Consider the following 15,159-nt stretch of genomic DNA (forward strand, 5'->3'; position numbering starts at 1 on the left):
TCTACACTTTACCTTTAGTTGTCGTAGGCTTCAGGATTTAGGGCTTGCACAATAGCTGAATTGAAAAAACCTAAGGGATGGTTAAGAGATTTTTCTCCTGCCGAAAATATATTGAAGAATATCTCCAATTTTTTACATGTCCCTTCCCCTTGTATTTTCCACGGTGAGAATCAATTTAGGGAAATATCTTAACTAGAATTTGAAGAGAAATGGTAAGAGTTCTGGTATTTTCTACCAAGTGTTATCCTGTATAACAGAGACACAGAAGTTCCTGTTATTTTCGGTTCCAGAGACAAATGTATCAAATCTTTTGAGAATTCCACTAGAGTTTTGATTCTATTAAGTGAAAAATACCCATCTCTTTGAGGCCAGGAAATTAAAATTGGGCTCACAGTTTCAGAGGTTGGGAATGAGTCCTTTCTGTCTCTGACTTTCCTGCTTGAAACATCATATAATTAAAGAGTATTAAAAATATAAAAAGGAACTCAACTAGTTACCATTAAAAGGTGTTAGCTAAAATCTCACTGCAAGGAGGGGGGAATGTTTAACATCTTGTCACTAGCTGCATCCCTCCCCCCTTTCCCCACACCCTCCTTAGACTTTGGATTAGTCATTGTATGAGAGAGAGAAAAAAAAAAAAAATCAGTTCTTTTTTTTTGAAAAAGTAAAGTAAACAGCCTCCAACTGCTGAACCTTGACAACCCAAATTAAGGAAGCAGGAGAGATCAAACAGAACTGCTGCTGGGTTGTTGTCAGGAGCTCTACACGAAGAACCCTGGACTATTCGATCTAGCAGCAAAGCTGTATATTGACTGATGCAGAAATGGACTATTGCAAATGCTGATCTTTGTTGTCCAAGCAAAGCCTCCCTTGGAAGGAAATATTCAACCCCTCTCCAGGCAGGATCTGAGTTCCTTATAGATGCTGAGTAGCTAAACAAGTTATTATTTTTATAATGCATTCTTATTTATGAACAAAACATACCCAAAAGGGCATTAAAAGGCTATTAAGTCTTCCAGAGGCTGTCTTGTTACCCAGAACTGTGCAGTGGAATTCTTTTTTACCAACATTAGACTCCTACACTAGAGTTAGATAACATTTTCTCACATCAAGTTTAGAAGATCTGCCTTGTCAGGGAAGCCAAGGTTTTGTATGTGAGGGTTTAAATCTGATGTGAAGCTCAAAAAAAAAAAAAAAGAAAGAAAGAAAGAAAATCCTGGTGATGAAGTTTTGTGTCAGCCCACTCTTGGAATTTAAAAAGGCGAGAGGGAGCATTCTCCAGATTAGACATAACCTCTTTTTTTAGATTGACATTCAACATGACCACGTTGCTACTTTTATTCAAGTTCTCTGTAACTTGTCCTTGCTTGTTGTCTAGGAAAATTTAACTGCTTTACATTTTTAAAGGGAGTAGTAACAGTAATTACTTTAGCATTTTGTTTTCACAGGTTTATCAAAGTATAATGAAAGAAACATCAACTTTTTAGATTAACTGCCTCAAATTAAGAGGGTTGTATTGCTGGAGACATCTGAAAGATTTTGTGTTTATATTTAAATCCTGGAGTATAAACTGTGTAACACTTTTTAGGTATAGACTATACCCAAATTAAATATCATTTTAATTAAGTAGAACAAAGTGGGGAAAAGGACAAATAAGCACATAGAGAAGGATAAAAATAATTGTTGTTTAAGGATTGCATATATAATGAAAAAACGTTGATCACATAGTAAGCACTTTGTGTTTTTCTAAGTCAGAGTTTCATAACCAGAGTACCCAACATGTTTCAAAGTCTGTAGCTTTTATTGGATATACCTTTTATTGTATCATTAAACAATGTGAGTTAAACATACACATGGATGCTATTAGGCAATTTTCTGCAATATGTAATGTTTTTTGAAAAGCTATAAATATTTTCTAGTTAAATCATTTGTACCAACAGTAACAAAAGTTAACTGGGTTAATATTGAGCCTGGGCATGGTTTTCTGTTACTGACTCTTTCCCTGTTTCTCTTAAGACTCTACCCTCAGCCTTGTATATTTGCATTTGTAGGCTCTATTGAAGGCTGTGTCTGTTCTCAGCAGTTGTTTAAATTAACAGAAAAATTGTGATATTTCCTCAACAAACGTATTTATACCACGGCAATGCCAACATAAAGGAAGAGAAAGGAGAATAGAACAGATGTGACAACTTCTTTTGAACCCAGCTTCCTCTTTGCAGCCAACCTTATTGTGCTGTTGATTTGGTTTTCAGGTTTTACTTAAGATGCAAACTCATTTTTAAAATGTTATCTTGTAAAGAATCTGCATCCCCAAAATGTATGTTCCATTTAGGTATTATAAAGTCTTGATTACTTTTCAGTGGGTATGCCAAGAATATTTACAGGGCATTGCAAGGGTTCTGTCTTTTAAAAATAATTTTAGGCACCCGTTAATAAAATTTAAATAGATTGCAGGCTGTCAGAAAATAGTATAAATTTTGTTTATGATTCAGTTACTTTAAGGTACTTACATTAAAGAAACTCATTTAACCCCTGACTGAAGAGCATTAAGTGGGGGAGGCAAGCCCTCCAAAGAGCTCCCACTGCCCTTTGCTCGCCCGATAATCTTAAATTACTACAATTTAATTGCAACTTCAAGGCACCGGGCATGAGCTGTTTCTCTGAGGCTGAAAAGAGGTTTCCAGAGCATAGCTAGATTTGCACAGGTGGTATTTTTGTTTTTCGAAGAAATTTTTTTGCTTAGGGCTTTTTTCTTTTTCTTTCTTATCCTGTTAGGTGTCATAGTCCCTTTATAGAATTCCTTCATAGTCATGTCATTTTTGCTAAGCCAGCAGTATTGTTGTTTTTTTTATTTTTAAGTACGTTTTTGGACTGAGTATATATGAAGGTCTCCAGCAAGTAGAGGTTTGTTTTCTAAAGAAAACAACTTTAAGAGAGGCATCTGCTGAATAGACAGGTGAACTTTATATGTGAGCCAACATAGACTTTTACCATTTGTGGGGGATTTTTTTTTTCTTAGTTGATGGTAGTCATCCCACCAGGTGATCAAACACTGAGTCTGTAACTCAGGCCAGCAAGCCAAATTAAGTTTGCAATTGGGCTGGTGTAATTTCTAGACAGTCTTTCCTGTGCCTTGTTGCACTGATCTGTGTCACTTTACCATATGTGTGCTATCCAAGGAGCCATCTTAAACTGATTTTTAAAAATCTTTCTCTTCCTTGGTGCTTGGCTGAATTAAGGTTAGAGGTACCGAAAGCTAGAACATCAGCAGGCCATGAGTTGAGACAAATTTCTGAAACAAAGGAAAACCTGGCCAAATATGGGGTGTCTTATGCATGGCACTTAATCTACCCCCCGGACTCACGTAGTTTATTTCAGTGTGCATGTGACGATGTGGTTAATGGAAATTAAGCAGATTTGGCTTGTGCTGCCAACCTAAAAATAAATGCTGTAAGGAACGTTTGATTTCAAGAAGTGCTTTGGTTTTGCATCCCATAGATAATGTTCTTGCAATAATGGCTCCAAGGCTGGTATTCTGGAAAGAGGAAGTACATTGGGGTAAAGTGCATGGCAGCCAGGGAAGACAATTAGACAGTGTTCTTTGTTTCTTTAATAAATTATTTTCATTAATTACAGGCAGTTGGTACTGAGGCACTTTTTCGGGCCTTGTTTAGGAGTCTGCTCCTATTCACAAGAAGGTTGTGCCAGAAGCTGCATCCTTTTTCTCGCACCGTTTTACCCAGTCTTGAAAATCTCTTAGCCAGATGAGCTTGAGGATGTCTCTGCAAGACTTGTTTTTCTTTTTGAAATCCCCTGACGCCCGTTTTTAATACATGCCCTGCCTTGTGCACAACAGGTGTTTGGTAGTGATTTTTATGGGACTGAAAGTGAGAAAAACATTTCCTACCTAGCCAGCCACTGAGAGAACGGGCTGCCTGGAAGAAAGAATCTGGAACTTGAATAAGCATACATGGGTTTTTCTGTATTACCATCTGCAAGGTCTTTGCTTTTAAAAAAGTGGGGGAGGGGCTCAATTTGGTGCCTCAGTATTTGCCGTTAGGTTGTAGTAATTTAAAATTACTGGGAGAGTGCAAAGGGCAGTGGAGGCTTTTTAGTGGCTTCATCTTAATGCTTGAAGCTGTGGACTCATGGGGTTAAATAGTTTCTTCAATCAGAGTACTTAAAGTAGCTAAATCATAAACAAAATTTATATTAGATCCTGACAACTAATAATCTATTTAAATTACATTAAAGTATCTGGCCAGAAATTTAATTAAAGTCAGAAGTAGTGTCAAACCTTTAAATGTCTTGACAGGTCTACTCAGTTGGAACAGATATCACGAAATATTTACATATGTCTGGTGTGTTCCAGAACATCTCGGCAGGCCCTGTGCAAAGCTAATTGTACTTTGTTTCCAAATGACAATATTAATAAAATAGATACATTTTTTTAAATAAAGGGGCATGAACATATATAAAGTTGTGTTCAAGTATTCTGTTTTATTATTTAGTTATCTCTACTCAGGACCCCTCTGTGATGGCTTTATTTCCTCCAACTGCTGCTAATTCAGACAAAAAGCTGAAATGGAGGAGTCGCTGATTAGAAAGCTCATGTCATTTTGTTTTTTATTTCAAGAATTTGGAGATCTCAGAGGTTAGCATGTTAGAGGACAGTTTACTAAGGGGAGAAGAATGGACCTGAACTTGGTATTATTGAATTCCTGTTCATGTGAAATAGGAGACATTCACTTAGGATGGGACAAAGATGTTTTTCCAAGTTGTATTTTTGGATGCAGATTTATTTATTAATAGTAATTCAGGTGGACATTCACAGTTGGCCAGATTCTCTTTGCTTCCAGGTTCTCTGGTTTTAGCTGATTTTGTCATCGACTTTATCAGCTAGTACACTGAATAGCAGTCTTAGCATCAACTCAAAAGCAGAATTTCTGAGGTTTCCTTTTCTCCCTCCTGGCTCTGCAGTTGAATCATAATGTGACTTTTCGTGCTCCTGGTTCCCTGTCTGCGAATTAGGGGAGTATTTTAGGTATGTTCTTTGAGCTTAGAGACCTAAGGACACTGAGGCTGTGTGGTGTTCTTCAGACTTTGGAAGGTGTTCTTCGTGCTCCCAGGAAGTAACCGCAGCTCCTAGGGGAACGGAGTGATGTGAGTTTTACATGAGTTTTTTCTGTCCCAGAGCCTCTCCCTTTAGCTGGTGGTACCCTGTCAGAGGAGCTGGAGGCTTCTCTCCTGAGGACAGGTGAGCATAAGAGATGGAGGTGGTAACTCATATATGAAGTGGTAGAGGGTTGCTGTTGGTCCAAGTTCAGCATGTTTCAAAGTGAAGTTCCTTGTTCACCTGCTTCCAGACATTGTGTGTATCTATACATGTATATGTGTTAGGGGAGTTTTATTAAAATACAGATCCTTCAGTCAGAATTTTTGCTGACTGATGTGCAAATGTGCATTTTTCACAAACCTCTCCTGGAGTAATTCTAATGCACACTAAACAGAGGCCCATGGACCAAGTAATTTCCACTCCTAAAGACGGTGAAAGTGAAATCTTTATCTTCATGTAGATTTTACCAACTAATGTTTTGTTTTTATCTTGAGACCTGCATTCTTTTTAATGTGTTTGGATTTCTATTAAGAGTCAAAGCCGGTGGTTTTTAAGTATGCATGAGGATTGGAATCGCAGCAGGGCTGTCATTCCAAACACAGACGTAGTCACAGCGCGCCTGGATGTGCCATATTGGGAGTGGTGCCAGCTTTTGCATTTTTGAAATGCTCCCCGTATGATTCTGAGGCCCACCAACATGGGAGAACTGGACTCCTCAATGATCAGTATTGGAGGAAAGCTTACAACTCTCCTTAAGGGTTTAACTTGACTGTTTGGACTTCAGGAAACTTAAGAAAGGAATACGAGTTCCCTTCTCAGAGTCTAGCACCAAAAGAAACATCAGGTACTTAGAGAAATAGAGGCAAAACAAGAGCCTCACAGTTCAGCTGAGTGGTAGGAACAATGTGGAACATCAGTCGTTTTCACTACCAGACATTTCTTTTCAAGTTATGCCTTGCTTGCATCCATGTTTCCAATGGGCGTTGTCATGTTGTAGCTACCAATTAGTGTCAAATCGCTTGCTGTAATTTTTTTCTCTGCGTATTTTGTCTTAATTTAAAAATCTGAACTGTTTACCCACTAGATTAATTCTGCTGGCATAAGTATGTTGATTTCCCTAGGCATCTTGGGAAATTCTCTCAATGTATGTGATAGGGCCCGCAGGAATATTGATGGAAGTAACCTCGCCAAGAGTGCCACACAAATAAAGCAAGCAGAATCCTAAGATGAATGCATCCTCCAAGATTATGAGATAAAGGAAGATAAAATGCTAAGGAGGCTTGTTTAAATATTCAGGGCTTCAGCTAAAGATCTCTCCAGTAAGATCAAAAGAGTTATTTAAATAAAAGTTGTATAGAGATTTTTCATCTGTATTAGTAATGTGTCTTTTGAAGTTACCCAGCAACAAAGTGTTGGTCCAAAATGTCCTCACCTAAAAAAAAAAAAAAATTCCATTTGACTTTGGGTGTGGCTTGATTTTAATAGATAGAAAAAAGTTGGCAATTGTTTTTACGTTTAGAACTTCGCAGTTGCTTTGACTCTGGGTTTGTGTGGCATTTGAAATATTCCTGTAATACAAAGTTCTTTTATTTCTGTTCAGACCCTGAAGGGCTTAAAAAACAATCTCTGATGGGCCAAGTTTTCAATCTAGAGTGTCTCTAACCATGAATAGAGGATTTCTATGAAAAGATGAAAAATGGGACTGGTTGAAAAAAATAGGTGCGTCGTTGAGGCTACAAGGTCTTACTATTGTGGCTACCAGTGAGTGAAATCTACAGCATGATGTTAAATCCCTGCACCTTATTTATTGAAAGGATGTTTATCATTTCTTTAAGAAAGTTAAGTAATTAGCTGATCTGTCGTAAGGGAATCAATGACAGACCCTTTTTAATGATGTATTACAGAAATTTTCTAATAGAAAGTTTGCTGCATTTAATTATTTGGAAGGAAGCTAGTTGAATCTTGAAAAGGGGGGTGGCCAGAGGTCGGGTGAGGCCTCTTGAGAGAATATCACTGTCCATGTGCAGCTGCCAATAATTATCGAGAAGGTAGTCTATTAAAATGGAAAATGGTTCAGCCTTGGATGGGCTTCATCAGGCATGTTGTTGCAGACCTGCTGTTTTGCCTGCCTTCTCTGGGCTTAGGAAGGGTTCAGTCACTTCAGTGTATTCATCTTATTTTCTAAATCATGGCTTTTGTTGCAGTATGATGCCTGTTGACAGTAAACGCACTGTAGTAACTTGGGTAAAGCTTACAACAAATTCTTATACTTGTAGGAGCAAGTCATCCTGCCCGCTGACTGGGGGTGCTTCTCCCTTTTGTGTCCTTAAGGCAGTGGTAGCACAGGGCTTAAATATTTGGGGATGGGGATGGCAATGTGGATATAGGGTGGGGGGATCAACTCCCCATCTGACAAAAATTTACCTCAGACCCTTGTGTTCCCAAATCATATGTGAGATGTGATGCTAGCTTACTCTTTCTATGCATGTATTTGTATCAACTCAAAATTTAAAAGATATTTAGAGATGTCATTTCTGTGTGTGTGTGTATATATATATATATATATATATTTTTTTTTTTTTTTTTAATTAAGAAGCAGGACAGTGGCTTTTGCTGGCTACAGAGATCATCTCTGTGTCAGAGAGTACTTCCCCATGGCAGAGCACCTAGGTGGGAGACTTCTTTACAGTAGTTGTAAGCGCTTTTAAAAATGGTACAAATGGATTTTATATTGGGGGTGTAGTAGTATAACAAGTACCCTGATTGTGGAATAAAATACAGTGCCTTGGCTTCAAGCACTTTGATCTTTGAGTTGAGAGCAACTTTTGAGGAAAGCAGTCTGGCAGATATTTACAAAGCGATTTCTCTTAAAACTATATGCTTACAGATTTCAATTTTTGTTTTGAAATGTGTAAGACACCAAAAAGATGTCATTCAGAAACTAATTCAGTGGGCTCCCATGTACCTGCAGCTCAGCTTCAAAAAGAACATATTTCTGATCCTGGTTGGAAAGGTTCCTGGCATGTTCTTATTCTTCTGTCCTTTGCCCCTGGAGGTGAGCTCTGCTCTCAGTTAACTTTCTCTGTACCATGGCTTTTGTTATACTTTTAATACATAGGCATGTATTCCCCCCAATAGAGGGTTTTCTTTTGCATATTCAAGTTACGCATTGACAGTATTCTCCTATATGTGTTCTTTGGTAAGTTGATTTTTTTTTTGTTTAACATTGGTAAAATTTATCCATGTGAATACAGGTGGCTGTAGTTTATTCATTTTTCCATGTGAACATTTTAAAGTGCTAAGTGTTAATTTAAGGCAAGCTTTTTACGTGTGAATTTAAAGCCCAGCAGCATTCTGTAGTCCCATACACTGAAAACGTAGGGTGGATTTGAAACTATCAGTCTTGGTCCTGTCTTCATAATGTGTTCATTTGCCAGTGGTTTTTTTGTTTTTGTTGTTGCTATTTATTTGTTTGTTTTGTGGGTAAAGGGAAACATTTTAAAGGCAAACATTACCAGAGAATTTGATTTTAAAAAAATTATGTATCAAGTGGCTGATCTCTTATATGTGAGTAGGGGGAGAGGGGAAAAGCAGATGAAGGAGAGCCATTTTCTCCTCCTTATTTTAAAGACTTGGCTTAGAACTTCACAGTTACATACGCAGGGTAGCAAGTTAAAAAGTGGTGTTTAATTAACAGCTACTTTATACTTCTGTATCCTTGTTATGTATGATACAGGCACCTTGTTCTTCAGTGTAGAGAGTGATTTCTGCATATTTTCAAGGACTGGCATCTTTAATGGTATGAAAGCCACACAAATAAAGATATACTCAGATGAAAATTGGAACATGTTTTTAAAATAGTGTGTGTCTTCTTTCAGCTCTGTTATCAAACTTGCTGCCTAAGCCGGAGCTGGTTCTCTGTGATTATGCTAATGACCAAAAGAATCGATGATGTGGAACTAGATGAAATCAGTGGTATAATCAGAGAGAGTTATCAGGTTTTTTTGTCATTAAATATTAGTGATAAATAATATACTGTTCAGTTTGAGCAGAGAGAACATATTTAATTTTGATGTGTACAGAGTATCGATTTAGTTAGGTTCATGGCTGAGTAAAATGATGATCTTTTGTAATTTCAGAGGAAAGATAAAAGGCGTTTGTGTTAGTGTGGCTGACTGACTCAGGCCATAGAAATGTTTACCTTGACCAGCCAGGGAAGGGTGGAAAACTTTTTTTTTTCCTCCTAGGCAACTTGGATATTTGTACTGACATTTTATTAGGAATATCAGATACTCAGTAAATAGCATAAATGACTGGGGATGTTAAACAAAATGAGTGTAAAGGTAGATAGTGTTTCCCTCAGGAATGGAGAAAAATATAACAAAGGGGGAATGTTTGGACAACGCTCTTTTTAAAAGACGGGTGTGTGTTATACGGGGCCCATTAGAGCCAGTGTTGTCCATTAAACAATGGCTTTAATTTAATTTAATTTTTTTTTTTTTTTTTTAGTTTCTCATGACAAATAACGTTATACTTGGTAACGGTTTATTTAAGGAGAAGTCATCCTTATAACTTAGCATCTTTTTCCAGGTTCCTGAAATCTTAGGGAAAAACCTAGGCGCTGCTTCCTTTGTTGGAAGTTTCTAACGCACTTATGCCTAAAACACACGATTCTCTGGATAGAGTCAGCAGTCCTTTTACTACTGTATCGCAGTACCAAGTGATAAGAGAGAAAATGAAAGAGTAGTTAGTTATGTTTTATAGGATGTAAGGAAAGGGGGATGGAAGTCTATAAAAGAAGGCAATCAGATCAAAGGCTAACCATAATGTTATTTTTTTTAAATTGCAGTGTAAAAATGGATCTCTTGATAGCAGAGACCTGCCCCCCCACCCCCGCCCCACTCTGTCTTGGCCAGCTATGTTCTGCCATTTTTCTCTCTGCCGGCCTGTCCATCCATGGTTGGTTCTCACCAGCTATACCATCTGCTTTTCCAGCGGTGGCCTTGGTGGAAAACCAGGCCAATTGGGTCAACTTTTGTGATCTGGCAGAAATCCACTGGGAGTGTAGATCAGGCCAGGCTCTTTTTTATTTGTGTCCAAAGCCAAGATTTCAACTTGGTGAAAGGCTGTGGAATTTATTTCTCAAAGCGCTGCTCAGACTCTTCTTTTTTCCCTTCAACTGCCTCCTTGGGCTGAGATGATTGCTTAATGCTCTTAATTATGCTGGATCCCTTTTCTATTTTTGAACACCTGTGCATAATTCAGATCATGGGTGGTCACAGAGCCTGGCTCACTGCACAGCTTTGCCTTCAGAATGGGGAAATCCAAGAAGTCTGACCAAGGACTCTGTGTTAGAGGGCTGAGTAGAGGCTTAAAAGGATGGAATGTTTCTCTTGAACTTCCATTGTGCCATGTGAAAGAACCTGAGTCATTGGGTTGGGGAGAGTCTTAGGATGAATACCTCAGAAACCGTGTTTTTAGAAATAAACTCTTTCATTGCTTGTGGGAATGCAAAATAGTACAGTCACTTTGGAACACAATTTGTTGGATTCTTATAAAACTAAACTTACTCTATGATCCAGCAGTCACAGTCCTTAATATTTTCTTGGAGCAATTTAAAAACTTAAAAATCTGTGGGCAAATCTTTGTAGCAGTTTTGTTCATAATTGCCAAAACTTGGAAGCCACCAAGATGTCCTTCAGTACGTGAATGGATAAATAATAACTACAGTATATTCAGACAATGGAATATTATTCAGCACTAAAAAGAAATGAACTGGTAAGCCACAAAAAGATGTGAAAGAATCTTAAATGTATATTACTAAGTGAAATATATGTGTGTGTGAGTGCTCAGTTGCTTCAGTCCTTTCTGACTCTCTGTGACCCTGTGGACTGTAGTCTGTCAGGCTGTTCTCTCCTTGGAATTCTCCAGGCAAGAATACTGGAGTGGGTTGCCATGCTCTCCTCCAGGGGATCTTCCCGACTCAGGGATTGAACCCGTGTCTCGTGCATTGCAGGCAGATTTTTACCCACTGAGCCACCTGGGATAAGCCAGTTTGAAAAGGCTGTATACCATGTGATAGCAGCTACATGACATTCTGAAAAAGGCAAAGCTGCAGAGATAATACAGCTATCAGTGGTCGTTGGGAGAGGGAGAGATGAATAGTCAGAGGACTTTAGGATGGCAAAAATACTTTGTATGATACCATGATAGTGGGTACATGTCATTGTTCATTTGTTCAGATTCACACCAGGAGTGCTGTTGCACACTAGACTACGGTCTAGTGTAGATATACCACTGATATGCACTGGGAGACTGAAAAATTTATGTGACTTGCTTTATGTAGTACTCGCTTTATTTTGGTAGTCTGAAACTGATCCTGAAATGCCTTTTAGGTATGCCTGCACTTGGTCTTCCAGTGTATGCATCTATATTTTCTTCCTCCGCAAAGAAACCGCATTTGAGAACAGCACCATCACAACGAGCCTGTGTGTCTGATGTTTGTAGCATCTATGAGACCAAGGATACTTTACTTAACAAGCCTCTGGAGCTACAAGATTTTTCTCTGAATACTTGTGTTGGGCCATGTGTGTATATACATTTGTGTGTGTGCATGTTTTCGAGGTGTATATTGTGAATGAAGTAGTGTTAGGTTGAGGATCTGAAACTGATTTTCAATCAATGGCTCAGATTTTCTCAAGCCTGCAAGGTCAAAAATGTACAAGTCTCATCATTTCTTTTTGAAACCCACTAGTGATATCTTTTCTTTTTCATGGACTCTGATGGTTGTACTGAGCACATTTTGGTTTGCAGTTTGGAGCATAAATTAGGGGTGTGGTGAATACATGCTTGCTCTGTGTATTAAATGTGTACTTTTGGGAATCTGTGACAAGCAACCCGGGTTACCTGAAGTATAAATGGCCCAGGAAACGTAATCTACAAAAAAGTACAAGTAAAATTGAAGTCTCACTAGACCTTTGAAAATTCACAGAACAAACAAAAAGTGAGAATAGACCAGCTGCATGATTTGTGGTGCCCAGTGCAAACTTAAAATGCGGAGTTCCTTGTGAAATATTAAGAATTTCAAGATGGTAACAGCAAAGCTTTCACCAAAGTTTGGGCCCTTTGGAGCAAGGGGCTTTGTTTGGTACTCATACACTGTCCTGAAGGGCTTTGGTTTTTTGCACCAAGTCTTCCTCTCCTGCAACATAGGAGGCAGGTGTGGCAGGCTGAGCCCCTCTTGTGGCACTCAATCAGCAGTCTTAGCTTTCTCTATATTAGTGAACCCAGATTGGGCTGGGAATCCCTGTTAAAACCCATTACTCTTCCTGGGTTTTAAGATCCATTGAGTGTAAAATATTGGTGATCCTGTGGACTAGGTGTTCTGTGTGGGCATTTTGCAAGGTCCTGTGAGGGAAGCCCGTCCTGTTCCTGCTGGCCTTTTCTTTTCCTTCTTTCTGTCTTCTCTAGCCCTTCTAGAGTCTTGCCATTTTGACTGTATCTTGGGTCCCTGTCACTTTCATTGCTGTTCATTATCATCTGTCCTTGGCTTCATCCTGGGAGAGCCTGCTGTACTTAAAATCTGAAAGCAGCCTCACAAAAGAGATTTTGCTCTTTTCCTGTTTTTATCCCCAAAATGTTAATTATTAAACAAGCAGATTCTGTCTGGAAGGGCATTGGTTGACTAACTGTCTTCAGGAATTGCAGCAAACCAGGCTCCATGTCACAGAGAGGAGATGTGGTTGGTTCACACCATACAAAATGCAAAATTCATTTTGTGGCCTGTAGAACTTCTGTGTCGGTTGGGACATCCTTACTGATGAAGATTAAATGAACTTCTTTAAGGTGGTTCAGGTTCAACAGGGTTGGGGAAAACATTTTTTTTTCTCTTGTACTAAGTTGTAGAATTTCAACATAATTGGGTGAATCTGGAATGTCTTACCTTGGGTTGAATGGTTTTTGTTCTCTACCGAAATACGCATAGGTCCTCTGCCCCTTGGTAGCTTCAGCATACTGAGTGAGTAACTGAGTCTTTGGGAATCAGTATATCTTAGCGGTGATGGTGGTGCTGGGGTTTGGATTGATAGGAGGTATAAATCAGCAAACATATGCAAAGCACTTAACAGAGCTTTTGGCTTGTCATAAACACTTGATTTTTGGTTAATGATTTATTATTAATAAGAGTGATTCCTCGTATCTGAATTTGTGCTTTATTAGAACTTGGTCTTGGCAGTTCACTCCTTCCTTTAAAAGCTAAGATAAATAAAAGCTGGGGAGATTTAAAACCTTACCTCCCATGCTTTCCTGCTTCTTCCAGTTTGCCACGTGTTTCTGTTCCCACCAGCTTCTGTTGTCCTTCCCTCTTTCTTTGGGCACAATAGCTTGGTGGTTTGAGGGGGCTGCGAATGCTGAGAGGATGTTGTTGGAGCCAACACAGAGGCTGTCTCTGGGAGCCCAGGGAGATGATGCACACGTGTTTTTCTGGGGAAGGTTTGATGTGTGTTAGAAGAACCTGGGGAAGCAGGCTGGGGTGTCGCTGCAGCCTTCTTAGAAAGTCAAGGGTTGCCAGTGTTTGTCCACCGCCTTTGAGAGGATGCTCATTCAGAAGCAATTGCTGGCTCAGGGATTTTTTCCATAAAGATGAGCATCGGCTTGCCCACCTGCAGGTGTGGTATGGAATGAGGCAAGGAAGGGGAAATTAAGTTCCCGTGAGTGCTCCCCTGTTGGGCTCCTGCCCCCTCTTGATAGTCCAAGGCTGTGGGTGTCACAGCCTTCCTATGTGGCTTTTTCTCAGACTGCCTGTTGAATTGCCTTTTCCCACAACCTTAATTTTCACACTACAGGTGCTGGAAGTGGTACTTCATTTGGGTCAAACATTAGACTACACAAGGGTTTTTATAGTCAGTTTTGGGCTTTGAATGTGTTTACGTAGTCTGTCTCTATAATTTTTCCCCGGCAAGGTGTCTGATGTTTAGTTCCCAGGGGAACCACAGAGGGTTCCCACAGGGGTTCACTCATGGTGAGGGACAGGGAAGTCTGGCGTGCTGCAGTCCACGGGGTCGCGAAGAGTCAGACACGACTTGGGGACTGAGCTACAACAGTCCATGCACCCTGGTCCATGTCGTGTTTCCCCGCTTCTGCCAGTGAGGTTGGAGAATGAGCTGGCTGTGCGCTCAACAAGTTGGGAAGATGGGCTGCACATTTGCCAACTAATTGCCCAGAGTGGTTGTGAACCATGTTCGCAGAGCTGTTTCACCTCTGTTCAGCCACACCTGTATGCAGACTAGCTTGGTCGGAATTTTTCATGATCTCTATCATGGTTGATGGGGGATGTGGGTGGGTGTTTGTGTCCTTATGTATTTCTTAATGACTATGTAGAATAGAGAACTTTTTTCACTGACCATCATGGAATTAACTCATGGGTTCATCTGTTTACTCATTCACTTATTCACTTGTTTATTATCCTTCCTCTGTTCCTTTGTTGACCCAGCATGACTACTTGGCAGAAAAGCATTGCTTCCTGATCCCCTGTTCCTCTAGCTTACCTGTGCACATTCTCAGGTGGACGTTCTGATACAACATCTTTTAGGTTTCTGAGAGTTATTATTCACAGAGGTCTTTATGGGATTTTTAAGCTTATGGGATTCATCTAGTTCCACCTTCTATTTACTAAATATATGGCTGCCCAGAAGCAAATGGGTCATCTATAGTCATAGTTACCATTCCTGCCACAAATAGGGCTTTCAGTCGCATTTTGACTATCAACACTCCTCTAGGTAGGACACCAAGTATATAAGCAGTGTCCTCTTCTTTCTAGCCCGAACACTTAATTAAAACCTGACAGATTGATTTTTCCATTAGGCCAGAAGGCAGGTGTCATCTTGAACAATTCTTGATTTGAATTTCTTATTGAGTCTGTTTAGCTTCTTATGGCCACACAGCCTCCCTTCACCCCAAATATGTGTATTTGGTGAAGGCTCAAACAATGAATTTTATATGATGAATTGGTAAAAACAAAACAAAATATCTTAGTAGTAAGTTCC

General features: G+C 39.4%; 1 protein-coding gene across 20 annotated transcripts in view; it reads left to right on the forward strand.

Annotated features, from left to right (window-relative positions):
- The window catches only part of FOXP1 (forkhead box P1), a 627,865-nt gene that overhangs the window by 3,242 nt on the left and 609,464 nt on the right, over positions 1 to 15,159 (forward strand). The gene's annotated exons all lie outside the window — the stretch shown is intronic.

This window comes from Bos javanicus, chromosome 22 (assembly GCF_032452875.1).
Source record: "Bos javanicus breed banteng chromosome 22, ARS-OSU_banteng_1.0, whole genome shotgun sequence".
Taxonomy (NCBI): domain Eukaryota; kingdom Metazoa; phylum Chordata; class Mammalia; order Artiodactyla; family Bovidae; genus Bos; species Bos javanicus.